Source organism: Rousettus aegyptiacus, unplaced genomic scaffold (genome assembly GCF_014176215.1).
Source record: "Rousettus aegyptiacus isolate mRouAeg1 unplaced genomic scaffold, mRouAeg1.p scaffold_m13_p_4, whole genome shotgun sequence".
Lineage (NCBI taxonomy): Eukaryota > Metazoa > Chordata > Mammalia > Chiroptera > Pteropodidae > Rousettus > Rousettus aegyptiacus.
Window position 1 is genome coordinate 2,695,601 of NW_023416307.1, and position 22,282 is coordinate 2,717,882.

At 52.3% G+C, this 22,282-nt stretch overlaps 1 long non-coding RNA gene across 1 annotated transcript; it reads left to right on the plus strand.

Moving 5' to 3' along the window:
* The first annotated feature begins 867 nt into the window (after positions 1–867).
* LOC107501376 lies at positions 868–5,926 on the plus strand. Its single transcript, XR_001594745.2, has 3 exons — positions 868–2,286; positions 2,373–2,493; positions 4,390–5,926. It is a non-coding gene; the product is annotated as an uncharacterized LOC107501376 (long non-coding RNA).
* The last annotated feature ends 16,356 nt before the right edge of the window (positions 5,927–22,282 follow it).

The window sequence follows — 22,282 nt, forward strand, 5'->3', positions numbered from 1 at the left end:
TTCTACGCAAGCCCCACCTCCCTGCTTCCTCTGCCCGGTTTATGGTTCCACTCTTTCTCTTATTTCTTCCCTGATTAGCCTGGAAAGACTCTTCCTGAATGAGTCTCCAGCGACACGTGGCTTGACGATCCAGGGGTATCAGCGCATCCTAGCGTGTGGGATCCTTGACCACAGCGCCCGACGCTGGGGTGGCTGCTGGGCCCGAGGAATTAAAAACAAAGAGTAAAGCAAAAGGAACTCTCTTGTCCTTTTCCACTAGAGTTTTTGTTTTCCAGCTCCACAGTTTCTATTCCTCTAAGGGTGGAAACCGAATGACGGCATTAGGCACATCCTGGCAAAAGACCAGGAGCAACAGGACCCACATCCCGCGGGCCTTGCTGCTGTCTGGCCCCCTGTCTGCTCAGAGGGCTTGCACACGTGCCCAGTTTCTCCTACCGAGACAGGCGGCAGCCCCATCCCGAGCCAGAGGGGACACAGAGAGATCGGCACCACGCTCGAGGAAGGCCACGGTGCCCACTCATGGCAGAGCTGGGAGGAAAACGCGGGTCTCCCAACACCGAGATTCTCTGATTCCCCTACTCGTCAGGAAGCAGGTCAGCCCGAGGGAGAACATCCTTTCGTGTGATGGTTCCGCTTGTGTGCAAAAGTCTAGATTCCTTTTATTGTCCAATTCAAATATTCATTCGGGCAGGAAAACTCGAGATAACTTGCTTTCTCTTTGGGGTCAGAGGGGCATGAATCTAGTATTTGCCACATCGCTTCAGCAAACCTCAAGGGGGACGGAGAGTGTTGACGCTGGTACGAGGTGAGCAAACAGCTCGGCGGAGAATTCGTTCTAACGATGATAATAAGTCATTGCCGTGATCGTTGCTGTTCGCCTCTCTGGGGAGACGGGCCCTCGGCGAGTGAGGCTGCGTCGGCTCCGGGTTTGCCCTGCTGCCTCTCTACTCTCCTGCACCCACAGTCTGAAAGTTCGTCCATAAATCAGGGCCACGGTCTGTGGTTTCCAGACGATCTGAAGATTATTCCGACTGAACCGGAGGCTGGTTTTAACTTCCCACAAGCTCACATCACCAGTGCAGCAACCTGGCGACGTTCGTGTCTTGGGGCTGCTCTTTCATTTTAGTCCCTTCCCTGTCTTTCCTGTCACTGGGCTCCTAATCTTGGCATCGGACTCTTAATGTGGGACGCGCACCGCTGGACACCACTCCACCAAAGTGACCCCGAGTCAGACTCAGCATAAACACGGTCTCTCGAGAGTCGGGCGTCTGGGACAAGTGACCAAACGGTGGGCGGAAAGCCCGGAACTGGGTATTGTTTAAGAGCTGTCACCTGCTCCTTGGTTTTCAGTGTCAAGGGCCTGCTGGCTGGATTGTGAAGTGCGTGCTGGGTCCAGAACCACACAAAGGCCAACCTTTTATCAACACTCGACTGCCAAGTAAACACTCGATTCACGTACTTTTTCCTGGCTTCGCTGCACTTGATCACAGAGGAAGTGTTCTGGGGAGGGAGGGTGATGGCCGTGGCAGCAGAAACAACTGTCCTAGTCTCGTTGTGGTCGCCCCGTGCTCGCCAGAGTTTACACTCCCTGCTGGGTCATTTTCACGGACGGAAGAGGGTATTTCTCACCCAAGTTGACTGCAGCCTTTTTTTGCGGAGTAGAACTATTGCATTTGACTCTACTAAAGCTGAGAAAGGGACCCTTTGGCTATTCTGAAGTGACAAAAATGGAGCGGAAGGTGGTTTCACAGTGCGGGTTCGTGAGACTGTCAGGAGGGCCGGCTCCCTGCTCCACGCGCAGTCCCCGCCCTTCTCAGACCTCCTGCCTCTCGCCTCCCGTGATGCCTCGGAGGCACCTATGAAGTCAGCGTCTCCCGAGCAAATGCAAGGCCCGAACCCTGCAGTTGGAAACACGACCCTGGGTGTCAGAGACAGCGTACCACGGCAGGCGGCCTGGGCGCTTCGCCGAGGCTCGTTCGCCCTCGGTTGCGCTTCTGCCGTATGGCTGTTTTTGTGAAGTGAGGAGGCGGAATCGGGGAAAGCGACAAGGAATTGGGGAAGGTGGCTGCGTAGGGGACATTGACGTCCTGCCAAGTCGCTCCGTACATTCCCGATTCCACCTGGAGGCCACTTAGGGAAGTAAGATGGCGGAAGAGATCCAACCCCCACTGCACGAGCGGGTGAGAGAGAGCGAGGTGGTTGATGAGTGACCTCTTTATAATAAGGAGCTGACATTTTCTCCAGGGCCGAGGACCTGACAACATCTGCTCCTGGAGAGCTTCTGAGGTTGGCCTTTTGGAAAGGGGGTGGGGGACAAGTCAGGGAGAGAAACTAGGGACGAATACGACTTTATCTTTTTGTGATCCTGCTAGAAACAGGATGTAGCGGATGTGGAATCTTCCCGTCCTTCTGGTCTACCCATCTATGGTTGCAAGAGGGTCACCTATGAGACACACTGGAGAGCACCAGGGCACGGGACCAAAGGCGGCGCAGGTGAGCTGATGCACGTGACCTCCGTGTCTGGTTGGGGCGGTGCTGGAGCCCTGCGGAGAAATCTTTGCAAGCTCTGAAAAGTTGGGGTGAAAGGGGGTGATCATCCCTGGCGTCCTGTGTTTGATGGAGTTGAAAGCTCGGTACACGTCCTTTCCGAACAGCGTGAGCGTTCAGTCCATCGACATCTGGTCAGCAGTTGTCTGGGCATTAGGGATGAACGAGTGAATGAGAGATGGCCCCTGCCTCCGCCGAGCTAAAGTTCCATGACAGTAGGTGACGGAAGACATGGCCACCACAGACGAGGCAGGCGTTTTCCTAAGACCCCACTGGCTTCAACCTTTTGCTGGAGAACATATAAGATCTGAGTGTGACAATTCTCATGCTGAACTGACTGTATAACCTCAAGGATCGAGATACAAGTGTGAAGGCTCAGCGCCGACAACGTCCGTTTAAGCCTCCTGACCTCCCCGAGGCTGAGACTTGACTTCACGGTCACTCCAGGGCCACCACAGACTCCACCAGGGGTGTGTTTGGAGCAGCAGTGACTGTCGATGACTTCACATCTCTGCCCTCACCTGGGGCTTGCTGCCTTTGGCCCTCAGTCTAGGCTCTGCCCACACGTGTCCTCTGGCTGAAGTTCTGATGGTCACGTGAGGCCCCTTTTCTTCAGAGGCAAAAACAAGATGGTTGATGAGCTGGCAGAGTGGGCTGTTGGCCCACTGCAAGGATGCTGGCTGTGGCCCGAAGTCGCCAGGCGTGGGCAAGGGAAACCCTCCTTTATGAAAACAGCTGAGGGGCCTTGAGGAAAAAGAACAGAGACTCGCGGTGAGGAATCTGCAACTCTGGGCAAAAAATAGACCTGGAAGGAAAGCAGAGGCATGACTTCCAGGAACCAGGTCTGCTGGGACCTGCTGGGAAGAGCAGGCTGGGGACGCTGAAAAGGGAGCCAAGGACCCCACAGCCTCTGTGCCCCGAGTAGCCTCTCAGGGCTGGGCAAGATGGTAGGCATGTAGTTACGGGGACTCTGTGTTCCCTAACCCTCTCCCGAAGAGGACAGTTATCGACAGCTTTACAGGCTCTTCAGAGGTGAACGGGTCAATGAGTGGAGTTCGGGATCCGCTGAGAAAATCTAGAATGTGTCATTGGCATGTTGGGGGGATGGCAATGCTTCGTCCCCATCCCAGGTGGAAGGACCTTCATTCTCTGGTCTCCCATTTGCCTTACTCTTATCTCTTGTTTACTAAATTCTTGAAAACACGGGCAGGTATGAGTGGTATCATTTATGCCCATTAATATTTACATTTCATATTCACACACATCTTAAAAGGATGATGAAAAGTCTATCTACCTCCGCGTGTATTTATTTGTCAGTTAGTGTCTCAGTGTTTTCATCTTAAGGTCGAAGAAGTCTATTTCTTAGTAATAAATAAGACAAATGCACAATATTCTATAAGATGAAATAAGATGGTGATTGATGGCAATTGAATAAGTGTTATATGACTCAATAAAATAGGCTTTAACTATTTTATTGACTAAAACTGTAAAAGGAATCTCATAAAAATTTTATCTGCACATTTCGTATGATGTTATCTTGAAGAATTCGATAGTCTCCAAAAGCATTCTCTTTACGTTTAAAAGAATAAGTGACAGCGACCAAAATTGCTTTGACTGTTCTCTATTCAGAATGTCACGATACACGTCCAAATGCACGGTTTCCGACGGCGAGTTCACCGTTCACAGAATCATCCACCACATAGGAAAAGACAGGAAGCCCTGTGGTTCTACAGGTCTTGTTTAGTCATAGAAATGGTATTTTTGTACGGTGCCATGGATATGTCCCAGCTGAGGGCAATATTTGGAGTGGGTACAAAACGCTGGTTCTTACAGCGGGAAAAGGTGTTGTCTTAGTACAGGTTCTTCAAAAACGGACTCAGAGGCCTGGCTGTGGACGTTCGTCGGGCAGTGTTCCTGGGAGAAACGCATCTGCGGGTGAGAAGAAGGCGGAACCGAGCGGAGGGAGAAACTGACCCTGGATGCAGGTGCGACTGGGGTCTCGGGATCTTCCGGAGCTCCACAGCTGGGGAAATCCTTCAGAGACGTCCTGAATGGCAGAGCGGGGGCTGGATGTAGGTATCCCTGCAGAAGCCAGGTCTTGGTGACAGTCGTCCCCTGGGGGGAGGTATAAGACCAGGCAAGGCGGGTCCCTGCGGCCGGTGGGACTTCCCACGGAGGGGTACAGCTGTGAGCCACAGCAGCCAATGCTCCCGTCGGCCGGGAGCTGCGTCGGTCTGCTCTGAGGAGGGCCTGGCTGCAGCACCATAGTGTCTGCTATGAACTGGATGTTTGTGTTCCGCTGAGACTCATGCATTGAAATCCTGACCCCCGAGGTGACAGGACTAGGAGGTAGGGCCTTGGAGAGGTAATTAGGTCATGAGGGTGAAGCCCTCATGAAAGGGATTAGTGTCCTCCTCAAAGGGATCTCAGAGAGCTGTCCAACCCATGCGACAAGAAGTCCTCTGCAGTCTGCAACCCAGAAGAGGACCCTCAGCTGCCCTGACCATGCTGGCGCCCTGACCTTGGACTTCCAGCCTCCAGAGTCATGAGGAATGCATTCCTGTTGTTCACATGGCACCCAGTCTCAGCGTTCTGTTCCAGCGGCCCAAACGGACCGAAACGGCACCCTTGCCTCGCACTGCCTGCCTCCTCAGACCCACCTGCTTCTCACAGTGCGCTCTCCCTGCACGGTAAGCTCCTCTCCAGGATCTGTTTGGTCTTCTCTCCTGAGCAGCTGCATGAGCAGCGTGGTCAGAAACCCCACGCCCACTGGAGCAGTGGTCGTGACCCGATACTTATCGGCCCCTGAGCCACACTGTCCAGTTCAGAGTCCCTCGTTTTCAGCTGCGTCTCCGCCTGATGAAGTGACCCAGACTCTCGCCTCTGAGGAATCTGAGTCCCTGGAAACCCAATGCCCTTTGCCGGCTCTGGCTGTCATACTTTTACATTTGTCACCTTAAACTGGGCACAGGAGCATCGGGAGATGCTCCAGTCTGCCACCTGACCACCGAACACCTTCCTCCTGTGTAGTGGCAGCTCTCCCGCATCCTGACGACCAGGCGCCTCGCCACGGACCACGCGGCCTTGTCCTCATCTGCCAGTCCCTTGGCATAGGGAGCAGAGGTTCTAGGTGGCAGCCACCGCCTACATTTCCGGGAGACTCTCAGTGTGTCCCTTAATTTCCCACTCTGGGAACTAGGACCTCTAGACCCAGACATCCCAACACTACAGGGACAGGAAGCACCGGCTGGTCCGTGGGGTGTGAATAGTGATGGTGAGGGCGAGGCCAGTTCTCGCAGCCTCCGCCTCCCAGGTCCGCATATTGTACCTGTGTTGGACACGGCGCCACGCGATGGTCATCATCGAGGGGGCGCCGCGCCCGGCATGATGGCCCGCCATTCACGCCGCACTGCGTCCGTGAGCGCGCGCCTCGGCTACGCTGTTAGGAGACCCTGACACTGTCCTTTGGGCCAGAGGCTTCTGGGTGGGTACCGCGTGTTCCCTCCCCTGAGATTTCGTGTTTGTGGATCTAACATCCCATGGGGCCCTGCAGGCAGGAGGGGCAACTCCACACTTGCAAAATAAATTGCTTCTTCTTCCCAGTGGAAAAGGTTCAATGTAATTAATTGCCACCAAATGGCTGGGCGGGCGCTTCGTGGAATGATCAATGCGGGGCATTGTTGTCGGCCTCTGCTCCTCGCGGGCTGGACATTCAGCAGACGTAGGAGCCAGGTCAGCCCTGGCGAGCAGGAGTCCCTGCCGCTGGGCCCGAGTAGCCCTCCTCGCCTGCCACCGGGGCCCCTCTGTCTCTAGGCCCCTTGGCCAGGGCTGAGGTGGCTCATGATTAGCTGGACGAGTCGCTCTGCATATTTGTGTCTAAGTGGTTGTCATCAATTGAATTGTCCCCCTCCCCATAAATTCCTCTGTTGAAACTGTTACCCTCAATTTCACTGTATTTGGAGATGGGACCTTTAAGAGGTAATTCAGGTTAAACAAGGCCGAGAGGGTGGGGCCCTAATCCAGCAGGACTGGGGTCCCTATGAGAAGCGGGGGAGGCGCCAGGGGTGTGTGTGGGCGCAGAGAATCGATGAGGACAGGGTGCGAGAGGCGGCGTCTGCCAGGCGGGGAGAGAGGCCAGGGAGAAACCAGCCCTGCCGAAGCCTGAGCCTCCAGCGTCCTGAGCCGTGAGGAAACGAACTTCCGGTGCTTCAGCCCCGTGGTCAGTGCTGTTCCGCCGTGGCAGCCCGAGCAGGCATCAGGTCGGTAAGTATCAGGTCCGAGGCCACTTCTGCAGTGGCACTTCCTGGAGGACGTGCCCACGCCACGCGAATATCCTCACACGTGGCGCCCACGTACGTCAACCCACACGCCTCGTCCTCAGGCCTCCTCCCCTCCTGACCTTCCAGTCTTTTCTCTCTCCTTGACCAGCAACCAGGTTGCTCGCCACAGTCATGACTCTGCGTCGATTCTGAGCATTTCCTCTGTGCCTGTGGGTGACCGGGGGGGCACCACCCAAAGCTCCACCTGTCAGGAGGCATCTCCCTCACCCGCACTGTCCCTCGGGCGCCCCCAAGTGGGGCGCAGTGCACAAACAGGTGCCCCAGGGCCAGGCGGCTTCTGTGACAGGGTAAGTGGGATGTGGTGCTGGAGGGGACACGGAGGCCCCAGCAGCAGGAGGCGGCCGAACCCCCTTCCCCCCACCCCCCCCATGGAGCCACAAGGACCACGGCCCAAAGCTGTCAGGCCTGCCATCTCCAGACACCAGTGTGAACGTCCTCGGTTTTTAAATGCCGGCTCAACACATTTTAAGACAGCACATGCTTGCCACAACTGGAGGAGGACGAGGGCCTCACAGGATCCCTCTGTTCTTAGGGATGCATGAGTGGCTGCGGGTTTCTGGAACTCTCCAAGGGAGAGGCGGGACGAGCAGGGGCCAGGACCACAGGGCCTCACAGCCTTGCTCCTCAGTGTGTGGGCTGCAGGGCCCCAGCCCCGGCACCTCAGGAGCTTTCGGCCACCTGCTGGGTAGGCGTCTGTGATTGGCAGACACCTTCCCTGGTTACAAGCATCACGTCCTCCCGGGACGTTACAGGGGCCCGGAGCAGCGGTGGTGTTTGAACGTCCTCGGGCCACCATTGCCAAGTCACTCAGAGCTGGGGCCTTAAACGGTAGAAACGTCTTGCTTCACGGTCCGGGAGGCCAGAAGCCCGAGAGCGAGGTGTCGCCGGGGCCGGTTCGTCCGCGGTCTCTCTTCGTGGTGTGTGGGTGGCCGTCCTCCCCGTGTCCTTGCGTGGTCCTCCCTCCGCGCATGTCCGCGTCCTAACCTTCCCTCAGAGGGACGCCAGTCATATTAGACTGGGGCTCATTTGAACTCAATCGCCTTCTTAATGACTGTCCCCGAATGGAGCCGCATTGGAAGGCGCTGGTCAGAACGCCGGCAGATGGACTCGAGGGCGTGGGGGCCACACTCTAGCGCATAGCGGGGCGCCAGGCGCTCTTCGCGTGGCTCTCCCCTTCATTCGGATTTCCTCCAGCAGGTCCTCTCACAGTGCGACGTCGTCCGGGCCGTGGGGTCACCCGGACCGCATGGAAGGAAAAGCTATCTGCCCCCTTGGCCTTTAGAGTGGGGGGGGTGCGTGGGAGGAGGGAGCCGGCAAAGGGTTAAAAACAGGGAGCCGTGACTAACTTCGTGACCTTGGGTGAGCCACTGCGCCCTGGTTTCTTAGTAACTGTGAGGTGAGGGGCTTGGACTGGCTGAGACCCCAGGCCTGTTTCAGTGCGAGAGACTTCAGGCAGGAAGCGCGAGCCGGCTGGCGTGCGCGACAGGCGTGCGGCATGGGGTGGCGGAGGCGGCCGGTCTCTGGCTGGGGAGCGTGAGGCCCCCGGGCGCGGGCCGGTCGATGGACGGTTTCTCTCGCTCTGGCTGAACAAGCCGAAGCGTGTCGGGAGCGGCTGGGCTCGGAGGCACGTCAGGGGCCACTGATTAAAGCACGGGTCAGACAAAGTACACGGCAGAGCCCGGCGGCCGGGCGGGCGGGGCGCCGTGTACTTAACCCGCTCCTCGGGGAGGTCGGGGAGGTTGTGTGGGACCCAGACTGTCGGGTGGCGCGCAGAGGGAGCGGCCGGCCGTGTTCCTTTAAACCAAGGTTCCTGGCTGTTGGGGGAGGGGCGGGTGTATTTGCTAATCTCTTTTTCACCCTTTCTCTTCCCTTCTGAACCATTTCGCTGGTGGACGGTTATCCCTGCCCTGGAAGCCACGAGGTACAGGGTCAGACTCCGGGATTGACAAACTCGGGTTTGAAAGCCAGCTCAGCCAACCGTGGACAATTCGCTAGCCTTTTAAGCCGGGTCCCCCATCTGCGAAACGGTGCGATGATAGTTCCCGGGAGTGTTTTGATGACCGAGTCACTTGATACATGCGCGGCATAAAGCCTAGAGTTAAGGTTCGGTATTGCGTACCCCCAACACCTGTTCACACCAGGAGGGCCTCAAGTCTCTCGTCCTCTAGTTCCTTCTGCTAGGCCCATTCTGCCCCTGCAGATAAGGTCCCCCGACCAAGCAAACTTCCTTGTGAAACTGGCCAAGGGCCCTCCTTGTTTACCCCCGAGTCCCTGGGGGAACCGCTCCAGCAAGCCAACCACATGCCGGCGCCCGCGGGACCCAGGGGTCATCCTGCCCTCTTAGTGCTGTAAAGCCCATACCCATGGTCCCAGCTTGTCCGCTCAGCTCCAGAGTGCGGCCCCTGTGGCCCTGCGAGGCACGCTTGGCTTCCTTCCCTGGGCTGTGAGCGCATGTGACCGATCGACCGCTCTGTCGGCCTCATCTGTCTGGGGTCAGATGTCACGCGTTTGGTCATCTCCATACCCTAGGGCGGGAAGCCCTCCCTTGGCATCTGGGTGAACAAGAGGCAGTCGGAGCAGTGTGTGGCACCCGGGGACACTGTGAGACAAAACACGCTAGCTACGGCTGTTACTATCAGTTTGGAGGAAGACGACCATTGGGCTTTCTTTCAGCGAACTTCGGTCGCTGTGTTTAACCTGTAGCGTTCGTTTTAGGCTCTTCCGATTTCCGGCGCTTTCCTCCCTCCTTAGCTGACATACAAATATATTGATGTTGTGCCTGTGGCGCAAAGGACAGCTCCGTGTTCGAGGACACTGAAAATCAAAGTCACGGAATCCTGGGAGATCTGAGCGTCACACGGCGGGAGAGAAGGAAGTCAAGACGTGACGGGTTGGGTGACTGGCCCGGAGTCAGCTAGTTCTGTGTCCGAGCCTAGACGCCAGACCTCCTGCCCCGGGCACTTCCCTCACAACGCCGCCACGAAGGCCAACTAGGAGAAATACAGTCGCAGAGGTAGGTCATTGCGAGTGAAGCCGAGCATCGCTGGGTAAACCAGTGTCTGCACCTTGAATTGGCCACAAACCAGTGTCGGAGGTAGGTCCTAACTGTCTAATGGTCAGAAGCGCCATGTCGCCAGTGGGCAGGAGGCTGTGGCCATTTGGCTTTGCTTCACATAAACTTTTTCTGGGGCCAAGGTTCCATGTTAAAGTCCTTTATAAATGAAAATAGAACGGCATCTCAAGCCAGGAGGTCAGACTTTACCAGTTCGGTGTTTCAAATTTTAGCAGCCAGGGCCGCCGCATGCCCAGGCGAGAAAGAAATCCACGCTCCCCCTAGCTCCTTATCTGGGTTTCTAGAAGGAGGAGACCAGACTCGGCCGCGTCCCCTGGAGGCTGGGGACGGCCCCCGGGCTGCTAGCCGCTCAGAACGACCCCCGCGGCACTGCTGGCATACCTGTCCAAACCCAGCGCCATTCCCCCTTCTCACTGGCAGGAGACGTGCTAGGCTCGGTGGCGCCCCCCAGCTGTCTCCAGCAGCCGCTTTCTCAGGCCGCCAAAATGAGACACGGTGTCTGGCTGCCGAAAGGCCGCCGGCCTGCGAAGGTACGGCCGGGCCGAGCCTCCGCCTCCGCCACTCGCCCTGCCTCTCGCTGCAGACCCCGCAGTGGGCTCGGCAAGGGCGGGCCACATCCAAACCGGGTTGGACCCCAGCGTGACGCCTTCATGGGCACTCATGCCACCATGGTGACAGGGTGCAAACCTGTCACCGGCGTGGCCAGGATGACACGGGTCCTGGCATCGGCGACCTAACAGACCTAGAAGTCCCTCCGCCTTCCGGTCCTGCTACCCCCTCTGCCATGGGGCGTGGCCGCTCATCATTATTCATCAATCAACGAAAACATTCAGATGCTGCTCACTGTGCAGCGTCCGCTGTCACGGATGCCGTGGAAACGGGAGGCAGGAAGGACACTCCCAGCTTTTAGGGAGCCAACATTTCCAGCATTATCGCTATTTCTTGTATTGAATTTAAATCAAGACCAGCTTCACCCGCTCTCCATGTTTTTTTGCAAAGGGAAGGGTCCGCCTTTCTCTCATATCTGTCCTCTTCTCCCCTATCCTCCTATGCGAACCCCCAGGATCGTACCAGTGGCCAGCACGGTGTATCACGCTGGGCAAAGCGAGAGGTCGGCAGGTGGTAGTTACATCAGAGCGGGTTGCTGCAGCTCCGCCTGCCCATGGCACCAGGAGCCCTGTGTCGTGAGAATGCGTTTCCTCTGCGGCATGTCGAATGTGGCTTGTAACTTACAGGAGCGAACGACGAGGAAGTCCTCCGTGCTCACATTATTGACATCTTGCGTGCGGCTTCTCGTCGGGGGCCCGGTCTGCCCCGTTTGAATAGAACGGGTTGGGCTCCCTTCGCTTGCTCACGGACAGGCCCATCACTGCGCTCCCTCGGTCTGGTCTGTGACGCATCACCGAGGCCCGTCTCCACCCCGCCTGGGGTGCGCCCCATTGTTCCGTCCCCCTCAACTACCTACAAGCCTGTTCTGGGCTAATGGGTGTGTTTGGTTTCAAACGCGTCCGCAGATTCTTTGACACTCCCTTGAGAAAGGGGAACCCCTTCCCCTCCTCTTGAGCGTGGGCTGGACTTAGTGGCTTATCGCTGATGGATAGGGAAAAATCGTGGGAGTGAGTGTGCAGCATCAGAGGCTGCGAGGGCGGGCAGTGTCCTGTTTGCGTGCACGCGCGCTCGCTCGCTCTCTCTCTCTCTCTCTCTCTCTCTCTCTCTCTCACTCTCTCTCTCTCAATCTCTCTCTCTCGATCTCTCTCTCTCAGACGCCAGCTCCCATGCCATGAGAATCACTATGAAGAGGCCCAGGCGATAAAGAACTGAAAACTCCAGCTCGTAACTGGTGAGAAACTGAGTCTTCTTATCAGTAGTATATCCTACAGGCCTGAGTCTTGAGATAACTCCAGTCTCTGCATTGACCGCAACTCATGAAAAGCTCGGAGTCGTCCAGCTTAGCCACTCCTGGACTCCTGACCATCAAACCATTAAGATAATCAATGCTCATTGTTATAAACCACAACCTTTCAAGGTCGTTTGTTATGTAACTAATAGATAATTGATATAAGGTACCATTACATTCTCAAAAAATGTCTAAGAATCTAGCCTCAAATCACTAGTTTTATTACTGCCGGGACATCATAACAGCATGTCTTAAGTCAACAACTCAAAGTTTCCAGCTCGTGTTTGTCAAACTAGTAAACACTAGCTACTGTAACAAACAAGCCTCCCCCCAAAGATAATTCTTAGGGCATAAAAGAGTAATGGATTAGTTCTCCTTTGTAACAAGTCCAATGTAGCTAAGCCATCTGGACAGACCATAGTCCAAGGTCAGCGAGGGAAGGGAAAGGAAGGAAGGAAGGAAAGAATTAACTCTTGTTCAGAAAGGGACACACATGTTCATACTCGTACTCCATTGGCCAGAGCTAATCATGTGTCCCCAACCAAGCTATGAAGGAGACCCTCTATGAGTCGTCTAACTTTAAAGCCAGAATAAACACATGTGGTTTTAAAGATGTTAACGTAATCTGTGTTTGCTCTATGTAGAGCAGCATGACGGTTAAAATGGAGGATATATTAACCATAATCAACCTTAGTCTCCGAATTTTGTCCCTTAGTCTCTGAATTTTGTCCATGACTTTACTTGCTCCCTGAATAAAGTCCACACTACAAATTGTTTTTCTGGGCAACCCCAGGGGGTGTCTCCCAGACATCAGAGACAAACTTTATCCGAAACCCAAGGGCTCTGCCACGTCCCCTCTTCTCCTCCCAGGCGGTGTGTGTACCTCCGCTCCGTGCCCATCCCGTTAGGGCCCACTGGGGGCTCCACGCGCACTGCGCTTCCCGCACAAGGCAGACCCTGGCCCCTGAGAGGGGAACATGGCTGCGTCTCCCCCCTTTGCGTCTTACTTGGTCCCCTGGAAGCTCAAGCTGAGCTTTAAGTGAAAACAGTTCTTTAGGGCTCACGCATGAGCCTGTGGTTTGAGACACATCCCTGAAACAAAGATGGCGCTGGGTGCTCCCCCCACTGCCCCCCCAGCCCAGCCCAGCTCAGCCCCGCCCCCACCCTCTCCCCCTCTGGGGTCACGTTCCTTCCACCATCTCTGCTCGACCGTCTACTCCTCAGCGTTCCGTAAGCATCGCCTTTACTTCGTGTCTCCTCAAAAGGAGGCTACATGGAGAATGGCGGAGATCGTGGGTGGTGGCGAGGATGCTCCACTCTGTCCTGGCCACTGAGGGGTCATTGCCCAACACTGATGAGAAAACCCAGAACTGTGGAACATGGCACCGTATTTTCCAGACTTCCGTCCCACCTGTCTCTGTTAAACTTACCCATCTTTTGCCTTACTTTCCAAGAGATTTTCAAGTCCATCCCTTTAGCACATTAAGTCTGCTCACCTGCCTAATATGTGCATAATTCTGGGTCCAAGAACTGCTTAAGAGTGTGAACTTTCACCGGAACTCACACTGTGCGTGCATACAAATTTTCCAACTTTTCCTACTGTTTTTTTTTCTCTAAATAAAAAACGATTTTGAAAAAAACATTGTCAAATATTTCTCAGACTTCCAAGAAACTTCATTCAACATTTTGGTAAATGAAGTATAAAGAAGTTGAAATATGTGTATCAAAGTTCCCTTAAAATAAATGAAGGCTCCTACAAATGAGGGAAAATGTGCTTTGCAGATTCATAGTTTTGTTTTGTTTTGTTTTGTTTTCTAACTGAAAGCACTTGAAAAAAGTAGTTTGAGACATTCAGCAATTTCAAGCTGGCTGGGTTCACCCATCCCTAATTTCAAGGGAAATTAAATCCATGTGTTCCTCATTCATTTACACTCAGCTCACCAAAATACTATTCAGTAAGAGCAATAGGACGACTAAGAGGCTGTCCAGACTGGGATTTGTTTTTTTTTTTTTTTAATTTTTTTATTTTTCAGTTGCAGTTGACATTCGATATTACAGCAGTGTCAAGGCTGTTTTGAAGCTGCGTTGTCCTCATCTGGGAAGTGGGCTTGGCCAACGTGCCCTTGGATCAGCTTCTGCGGTGGTTGACCTTCCACTTGGAACCCACAAAGTCCTAATGGACTCAAAACTCGCTGAGGTAGACTCACAAATATGCGAGGGCTCTGAGAGGTCAACGAGTCCAAGCCCCTGCACCAAGAGAAACGTCCACTGAGAGCCCCAGTCACACCAGTTTAGTTCCGCCTTCACTGCTAATGTGTTCCTGTTATCAACAACACTTCCCTTCCGGAAATTCCTCCTGTGGCTGTCCCGAAAGGCTCCTGTGCTCTAGGGGACACTTCGTGCTTCACTCAGATCTCCTCGGAAACCTCTCACCGGTTGCCCGTCCCTAGCTTCCCACTTCTGTGAGCTTTGCTGATAGGGGTTCGCCCTGGGTCCCCAGAGCTATCCTACTCTCAGCCCAAGAGACGAACCCTTTACTTTAAGGAACAATTATGTTACTCGGAATGGGTTGTTTTTGATGGTCAGTCTGGTGTGGACATGGAATAACACCACAGAGAAGCATATGAAACTGAAAGAGATTTATCGTCACAGATCCTAGGAGGGAAGGCATGACGGCCATGCAGGGGGCCATATGGGAGGAGCCGAGAGAGAATGAGACCCCATGGGCAAGTGCCTTTATTGGTGTCCAGTGAGTACCTAAGCAAAAGGCATGAAGGGATTTCCTTGTTGCATTTCAATGTCATCAGGTCATAGCGAGGGAAGGACAAGAAAGCAAACTCCTGGCGAGGCCAGCCTCCTAACCCTGGTACACCCAATCTCTAGGTGCCATGCTCACAGCCTGTTTGTGCGTTGTCGAAGCAACAGGAGAATAGGAAGCTTTGAAATTGTACCAGACCAGGTAGGAGTCTCCTTGGAGGAATGGGTGATGAGCCCAAGGTATCAGCTCTCTCTCTAGAGACTGGCCGGATGGAAATGTTGGGTGGGCCTGCAGGAGGACAGTCCAGAGTCCTCCCGGCCTTCTGTTTTTCTCGCATCCATCCCGCTTTTAGTGGAGGCGACTTTCCTCCTGTTGCAGGGATGTCTGAACAGCACTCCCTTCTCCTGATGACCGGAGATCAAAATGGCAGCCTCAGTCCTCAGAGGCCCCTGGCATGGTTCTCTCGCAGCGTTGCTCTCTGGTGCAAGGAGACACTAGTGTGAGGCCGGCTCTGCCCGAACACAGCGCAGCTACCGGGGGAATGGGGGAGGGCGGCGAGGGGCGCCGGCCACCACCCTCGGTGAACAGCCCGGAGAGCGGACACCGCCGAGGGGGGCCGGGTCGGTTGGCAGAGGATGACATACTTTCAAGGGAGCAGACAGAGAGCCAGCTGCCATCCCATGGATAAAGCCTGACACGCGGCAAGCGCTCAACTAACACGTGACGTTGAAACAATACAGCCCTCTGCAGAAGACCGCGAAGTGAGAAGACACTGAGACGCGATCAGCAGTTCCGACTTGTGCGCCAGAACCTGCCACACCGAGGAGATAATTCCTCCCAAGAGAGGCCACGGAGCACAGTGGTTACCTGTGAGGTGCCTAAGGTTGAATCGCTTCTTCTGGAGGAACGTGGGCCGGTCCCTTACATGTTCTGTGCTTTGTTTTGGACATTGGCTGTTAAAAGATAATAATAGTACTTGTCTTCGTACTGAGGATTACACGAGTAAATTCATACGTGGCCGTGAGAATGTCCCCGACACTTAGCGTGTGTTTGGTAAAAGCCAGATGTTATTATTATGAGCTGTCTCGCAGATAGAAAACACTGTATGGGAGGAAGTTGTGGGGTACGACGTGGCTCTGTAAGATCGAAAGAGGCGATGCTAATCGCACATGGGACCAGGGTTTATAAAATGCTCTTTGGCTATGTCTTATCTAGATTGAAGATCTAGATATGTCTTAGTCTTAGGCTCCTTCAAGTGGGGAACTTGGACACACATTTTGGGTGTGACTTGGGAGCTTGTTACGAATGCGGGATCTGAGGACCCATCCCAGATCTAACGCATTAGACTCTGCACTCTAACTAGCTCCCTAGTGATTAGCATGTATAGTCATACTTTAATTCGATTTATTGTGGTAAAATTCAGGTAACTGTATCTATCTAAATTGTCCTGGTTGGTATGTGTGTGTGTCTGTGTGTATGTGTTTAGTTTATTGAGATGTATCTGACATACCAAAAAATTGCACACGTGTAATGTATACATCTTGATGAGTTTGGATAGATGCGTATGCCTGTGACACTATCGCCACAATCGAAACACTAAACTTTTTTATCATTTCCAAAAATTTCCTTGTGACCTGTTGTTATTTTTTTTCATAAGACCACTCAGCATGAGATCTACCATTTTAGCATTTTAAAGTGCACAACACTGTAATGTTAGCTATAAGTAATATGTCATGCAGCTGATCTCTAGAACTTGGTCTTGAGCTAATTATAGACCTACGACCCATCATCACAATAAAAATTCAGAACCGTTTCATCTCTCCCAAGTTTCCTCATGCCCTTTTGTAGTCACTTCTCCCTTCACCCCTGACCCCTGGCAATCACTGAGCAACTTACTGTTACTGCAGATTATTTGGAATATTTTAGAATTTTCCATTGATAGAAACTCAGTATTTTTTTTTTTTTAGTCCGGCTTCTTTTGCTCATTATAATGTCTTGCGATTCATCTGTATTGTTGTCTTCACCAGTAGATCATTAGCTTTTGCTACATTCCATCGTATGAGTAGATCACATTTTGTTTATCTTTTCAGCCCTAGTGATGAATGTTAAGCTGTTAGCAAATTTTCTGGCTATTAGATAGAAAGCTTCTGTGAACAATGACACACAAGTCTTTGAGTGGATAAATGTTTTCATTTCCCTTGGGGAATGCCCAAGAATGGAACGGCTGGGTCTCCACTTGCCTGAACATCAGACATTGACATTTGAAAATCTGATAAGCTCCTGGGAGTTGTTAACTTTTTAAAGCTCTCTCTCTCTCTCTCTCTCTCTCTCTCTCTCTCTCTCTCTCTCTCTCTCTCATTTATATTCAAGCTCACTTATTCTTTCCTCTTTCACTTCCATTCTGCTCTTCAACACACCTAGTAAATTTTTTATTCCAGATATTTTCTTTTCTTCAGTTCCACATTTTCAACTTGATTCTTATTTATGTAGTCTCTACCTCTGTTGAGGCTAAAACATTTTTTTTTCATTCATTGCCATTATATTCGTTCTACCTTATTGAGCATAGTTTTAACAGCTGTCATCTGAGGGTTCACCTCTGTTAATCATCCTTTCTCTTGAGAATATAGGTCACATATTCCTGGTTCTCATGTCTCTTAATTTTGAATCTTATCCTGAACATTGTCAAAGACATGTTGTAGGAACTCTGATTTCTGTTCTCATTAAGTGTGCTAATGTTTTCCTTTTGGCAGGCAATCAACTTGCTTGGCGTTAAACTCCTAACTGACTTCACCTGTGGTTATGCAGCAGCTTGTTCTCAGTTGGGACTTTGCAGTCTGCCCCATGCCTGTCTGGTTCAGTGGTCACTCCCGGACTTTGTGCACAGAAATAAGGATTCGCGTTCCATGCCCCCTTCTTTCTTAGATTTCCCTCGCCTTCCAGTAGCCCCGGTTGCCCTGGGCACCTTCTCTTTCTTTCTGAGCCAAAAACAATGGTGACTTTTTATTGGGATTTTCATTGACCTATGACATACCGCTACTGCAATTACTCTAAGGGCAAGGCTGAAAAGATGGGATCATCCTCCATGCTTGTGCCTGCCTAGGAATTTCAACTCATCTCAGAAGTTTCCTTGCTTTTATTCACTCTGTAGAGTCCTTGATTCTAAGTATTTTTCCGGGGAATATGCCTGTTCTCTGAGGTAGGGTAAGTTTGTTACCACAAACAGAACTATAGTTTGTGTGTTTTCTAGTTCATTAATTTCTGTTTTGTTTTAGTATTTTCTTCCTTCTATTTATTTTGGTTCCAATTTACTTTTATTTTCCTAACTTTTTGAGTCTGGAGCTCAAATTGTTCCTTTTAGATCCAGCTTCTTCTCTAAGATAAACACCTGAAACCATAAATTTTCCTTTGAGAACTCTTACTGATCCTATCTTTATTTAAAATTTTGATAGTTTGTCCATCATAAGGTTTCTGGGGGCATTAATTATGATTTTAAAAATGTTGCTTCAAAATATAGTCTTGATTACTGAGTTTTTGAGCACTGCTGACATTTCACACCTAGGGCAAATGTCTCATTATCTCACCGCACCCGACCTTAGTCTTATCAGAAAGACCAATGTTCAACCACTTACCTAAGTGAGCCAGGGCCTGGGAACAGCCCAGGTCTCAGGCCTGGCCCTAGAGATACGGCTGGGCAGTTGTGGAATATTATCTAGAGTCTTGGAAAGCTCAGTCATGATGTCAGGGAACTCTCCTGAGGTGTGTGCTATGGATCACGAGGAGTCAACAAAGTGCTCGAGATGCCTCATCAGGGGGATCATAGGCATTGTCAAAAAAAGCCGGTCATCCGAGGCCCTCAGCAGACCCAGCAGGAGTCAGCCAGGGACTTCTCAGAGACAGAATTGTTGAAGTATAACTAAGGGCCCCGAGGCTGCAAAGAAGAGGGGGCGCTTAGGGAATTGCTAATAATTCAGGATGTTTGAAGAGAGAATGCAAAGGAAAGGGGTGGCAGGAAGAAGAGGAGCCAGAGCACGAGCAGCCGTTAACCCCACGTCGGGACGTGCGGCCTCATTCTGAAGAATCAGGTTTTGAACGAAGGATTAATATGATCAGATTTTCATATGACCCATTATAGAAGGACCACTCTGTGTACACCGTGGCAGATGGATCAGAAGGGAGAAAGACGAGAGGCGAGATAGCCAGTGTATGACTTCTCAAAAAGACCAGAAAGATGACGGACGGTGTCTTGAGCTAAGGGAGCAACAGTTAGAAGAGAAGAGAAGAAACTGACCCGAGAACCATTTCGGGGGTGGTGTGGGCGGGAGTTGGTGATGGATTAGACACCGGTGGTGAGGGAGCAGGAATGACCAGGGCACGTCTTGGGCTTCCAGCATCCGAGGAAGAGATGGTTTGGGAAGGAAAACAATGTATCAGCCTTGTTCTTAGAACAATATGGTGCTACCTGGTTCAACAAAATGGTGTGCGTGAGAGGACCCACGAGGTGAGTGTCAGCTTGTGAACTGGCGATGGCGGCAGAGCTGCCCCAACAAAGCAGACCTAGTCAGAAGAAGAATTTCTTCTAACCTTTACAGTAGAAGACACAAATGCCCAAAGGCAAGAGACACAGAGCTATGAAATGCGTCTAAAAGTCAAGTACTTTCGAGTCTTGGGAAATCAGCAAGCATCTCGTGATAGCAGCTGAGAGAGGAAGCCCGGCGTAAGGTCAACTCGCAAAGGCTAAAACTAGCTTCTGACCATTTCGAAACCAGGGTTTAACAAGCCTTCCTGTGTACAAAACAGTGGAGATAACTTCCAAGGAAGAAAACTCTTTGTTCTCTAGGCTGAGAACCAGAAACGCTCTCTGGAGTGTCTGAGAGCGTCTACGCACAGCTTCCGCACAGCGGTGATCGGATCAGGATGGTGGCTCTGCCAGAGGCTGGCTCTGTCTGTTTCGCAGGACTGTGGAACCCAGAACCGCTTCTGGGAACAGAGGGGAGCCCCACCTCTTCCAAGGGGAAACATGGGGGAGGGCCGAGCGCAGACAAGCTGCGAGGATGTGGGCAGGAGAACGTAGTGTTATAAGTTGAACTGTGTCCCTAACTTCTGGTTTTCCAGAACATCACCTGAATGGGAAATAAGGTCTCTACAAAGGTGATCAAGTTACAGTGAGCTCTTAAATGGTCCCTAACTCAGTATGACTGGTGTTCTTACACAAAGGGGAAATTTGAACGCAGAGATGGACACACATGGACGGAAGGGGAGGAGGCAGAGAGAAGGCCATGCGAAGACGCGGCCACAAGCCCGAGGCGCATCTGAGGCCGCCGGGGAGGCTGGGAGCGGCGGGAAGGCTCCTCCCCTACAGGTCTCGGAGGGGCGTGGCCCTGTCTGCACCTGATGGCAGACCTCGCACCTCCAGGGCTGTGCGCTGAAAAGTTCCTGCTGCTCTGAACCGCCCAGCTGGTGGCAACTTGTTTCAGCTGCCGCAGGAAAAGGCTACGAATCACGTGGCTCCTTCAAGAACCTGCTTTGATCTCCTTCGGTGCAATGGCTGGTGCCAAACATCACTGTGGAGGCCACAACACTCTACGGGCCCGGCTTTGTAATCGGGCGACTGTTAAGCATCTAGTTTGGCTGAGTAAACATCGAGTGAAGCAAGGAGCCCCTTCGTCTGTCCCTTGCCTCGGGGAGCATGAGTTGTGGGTGCCCGCTCTGCTTCCTGCTCTGGAAAGATGAAGATGCTGTGGCCCCTCGCCGAGTCTCCCTTGACCTCAGTCCTGCTGTCCTCGAACCCTTCTTTCCTGTGGATAAACCCCAATGTTTTGCCTAGTTCCGTTCCTGTGCTGGCCAGCATCTTTGCGCTTGAGGTCCAACCTCAGTATTTTTGCCCCGGAAATAAGGTTGTGCCTAGCTTTGCTTCTTCACTGACCCCCTACTAGGAGCAGGCTCTGCCCGCAACTTGGGGCCCTGTGTCCGGGTCCCCTCTCCTCGAACTTCCCTCCCTCGATTGCATTCTTTGTTTCACACTCATATACTGCACTTTCTCCCATCTGCCCATGAAATGGAGAGATTTGCAGGCCGGTCTTCCCTGGTAATGGAACCCATCTGTTGGAAACCCCCTCTACGGTCAGCTTCCAAGGACTCCCCGTGCCCTTGCCCCGCGTGTCTGGCTCTTCTTGGTGTCTGGGTGCGGATCACTCCCGCTCTCGCCGCGGTCACGGTTACAGCAGTGACTGCGTGGGCCGGGGCCCACGTGCTCGTTATTAAATTCCAGGGAGCTGATCCTGTTGAATTTGCTTATCTCTGCAAAGCTCTCTTCGTCTCTGGGCTCAATCAACCAAGACTTTAAAATGATTACCTGCCTCAGAGTGTCACCGAGGAGCCCAGTATAAATCCTTCCAAATCAGGCTTCCGGAGCTCGGCCAATAATCAGCCGGGGGCTCCCCATTCCATCCGCTTCGGCAGAATCCTCACTATTCCCGTTGCTGTTCTTTAGCACCGGGGGTCAGAGCCGTGGCGATGTAGCAACTCACCCATGGCTTGGTTTTTCACTTGATAAAAACAGTTGAAGGCCGAACAATTTTTTTTCTTTGCTCTGAGAACCTCAACCACCAACCCCCAGAGGCTCCTTCGGGTGCCCTGTGTAGTGGCCCATCCACAGGGCAGGACAGAGCTCAGGAAAGAAGATAAACCTTCTCTTTGGTCAGTCCCAGGTTTTACTTCTGGCTCTGTCACTTTGGACAAAGTATTTAACATCTCTGAGTCTCAGTTTTATCATCTATAAAATGGGGATCCTCACAATGGCCCCCTGTTTTAAGGAGATACGCTGCAGGGTCTTCTCCTGTAACAAAGAGGTGACTAGACGTGTCCTACATCCTCTCGCGGGTGTATAATGGACTCTTAAATGTTTATAGTTGTTTGAAGCATTCAGTATCCTGTAAGTGTGAGTATTGTTTGCTCTCTGCAAATCCAAGCTGGGACCAGAAGCCATGAGATGTACGTGTGTGTATGTGCATGTGCGTGTGTGTGTGTGTGTGTGTACGTGTACATGCATGTGTGTGTGTGTGGCTTGCACGAGCAGAAGATGCATGCTGGAACACGTTTCACATACCACAGGTCAGCAGGTCCGTGCTGGAGCGGGGATGGGGCAAGCGTACATTGCTCTGTTCGAAACTCAATCTGTTTGGCCCAGAATTGTGGCAGGTCTTTAAATCACATGCAGACCTTCGCACCACATGCAAACAGAGTTTACAGCAGGGTATATTGTCTAGAGCGAGAGTGTCTGATGGACCCGACAGAGGCAAACCAAGAAAGACACAGAACGTGGTCCTCGAGGATTGGTGAAAGACCATTTGGGACACTCAGATATACTGCCTGCTGAGTATTAAAATGGAAGCATTAAATTCAAATAAAGAGGTGGAAAATTTGGTGGCGGGGGCAGGGGGACCTCAAACAATATAAAAGTTTCTGGGAAGAATATGGACTTTTGCCTGAAAAATTAAACCATTAAACTTGTTTGTTTGACATTATTGAAGGCAGGTGAACAGAACCAAAGATTTCTGAGAAGAGAATTATGTCTGCCAGGGTGCTGTGTTTCCAGCCCAGAACCAAGAGCTGCTGTGACCAATTCTCATCTTCACAGCCCCAAGGCCATGGTGTGGTGAAGGTAAAGC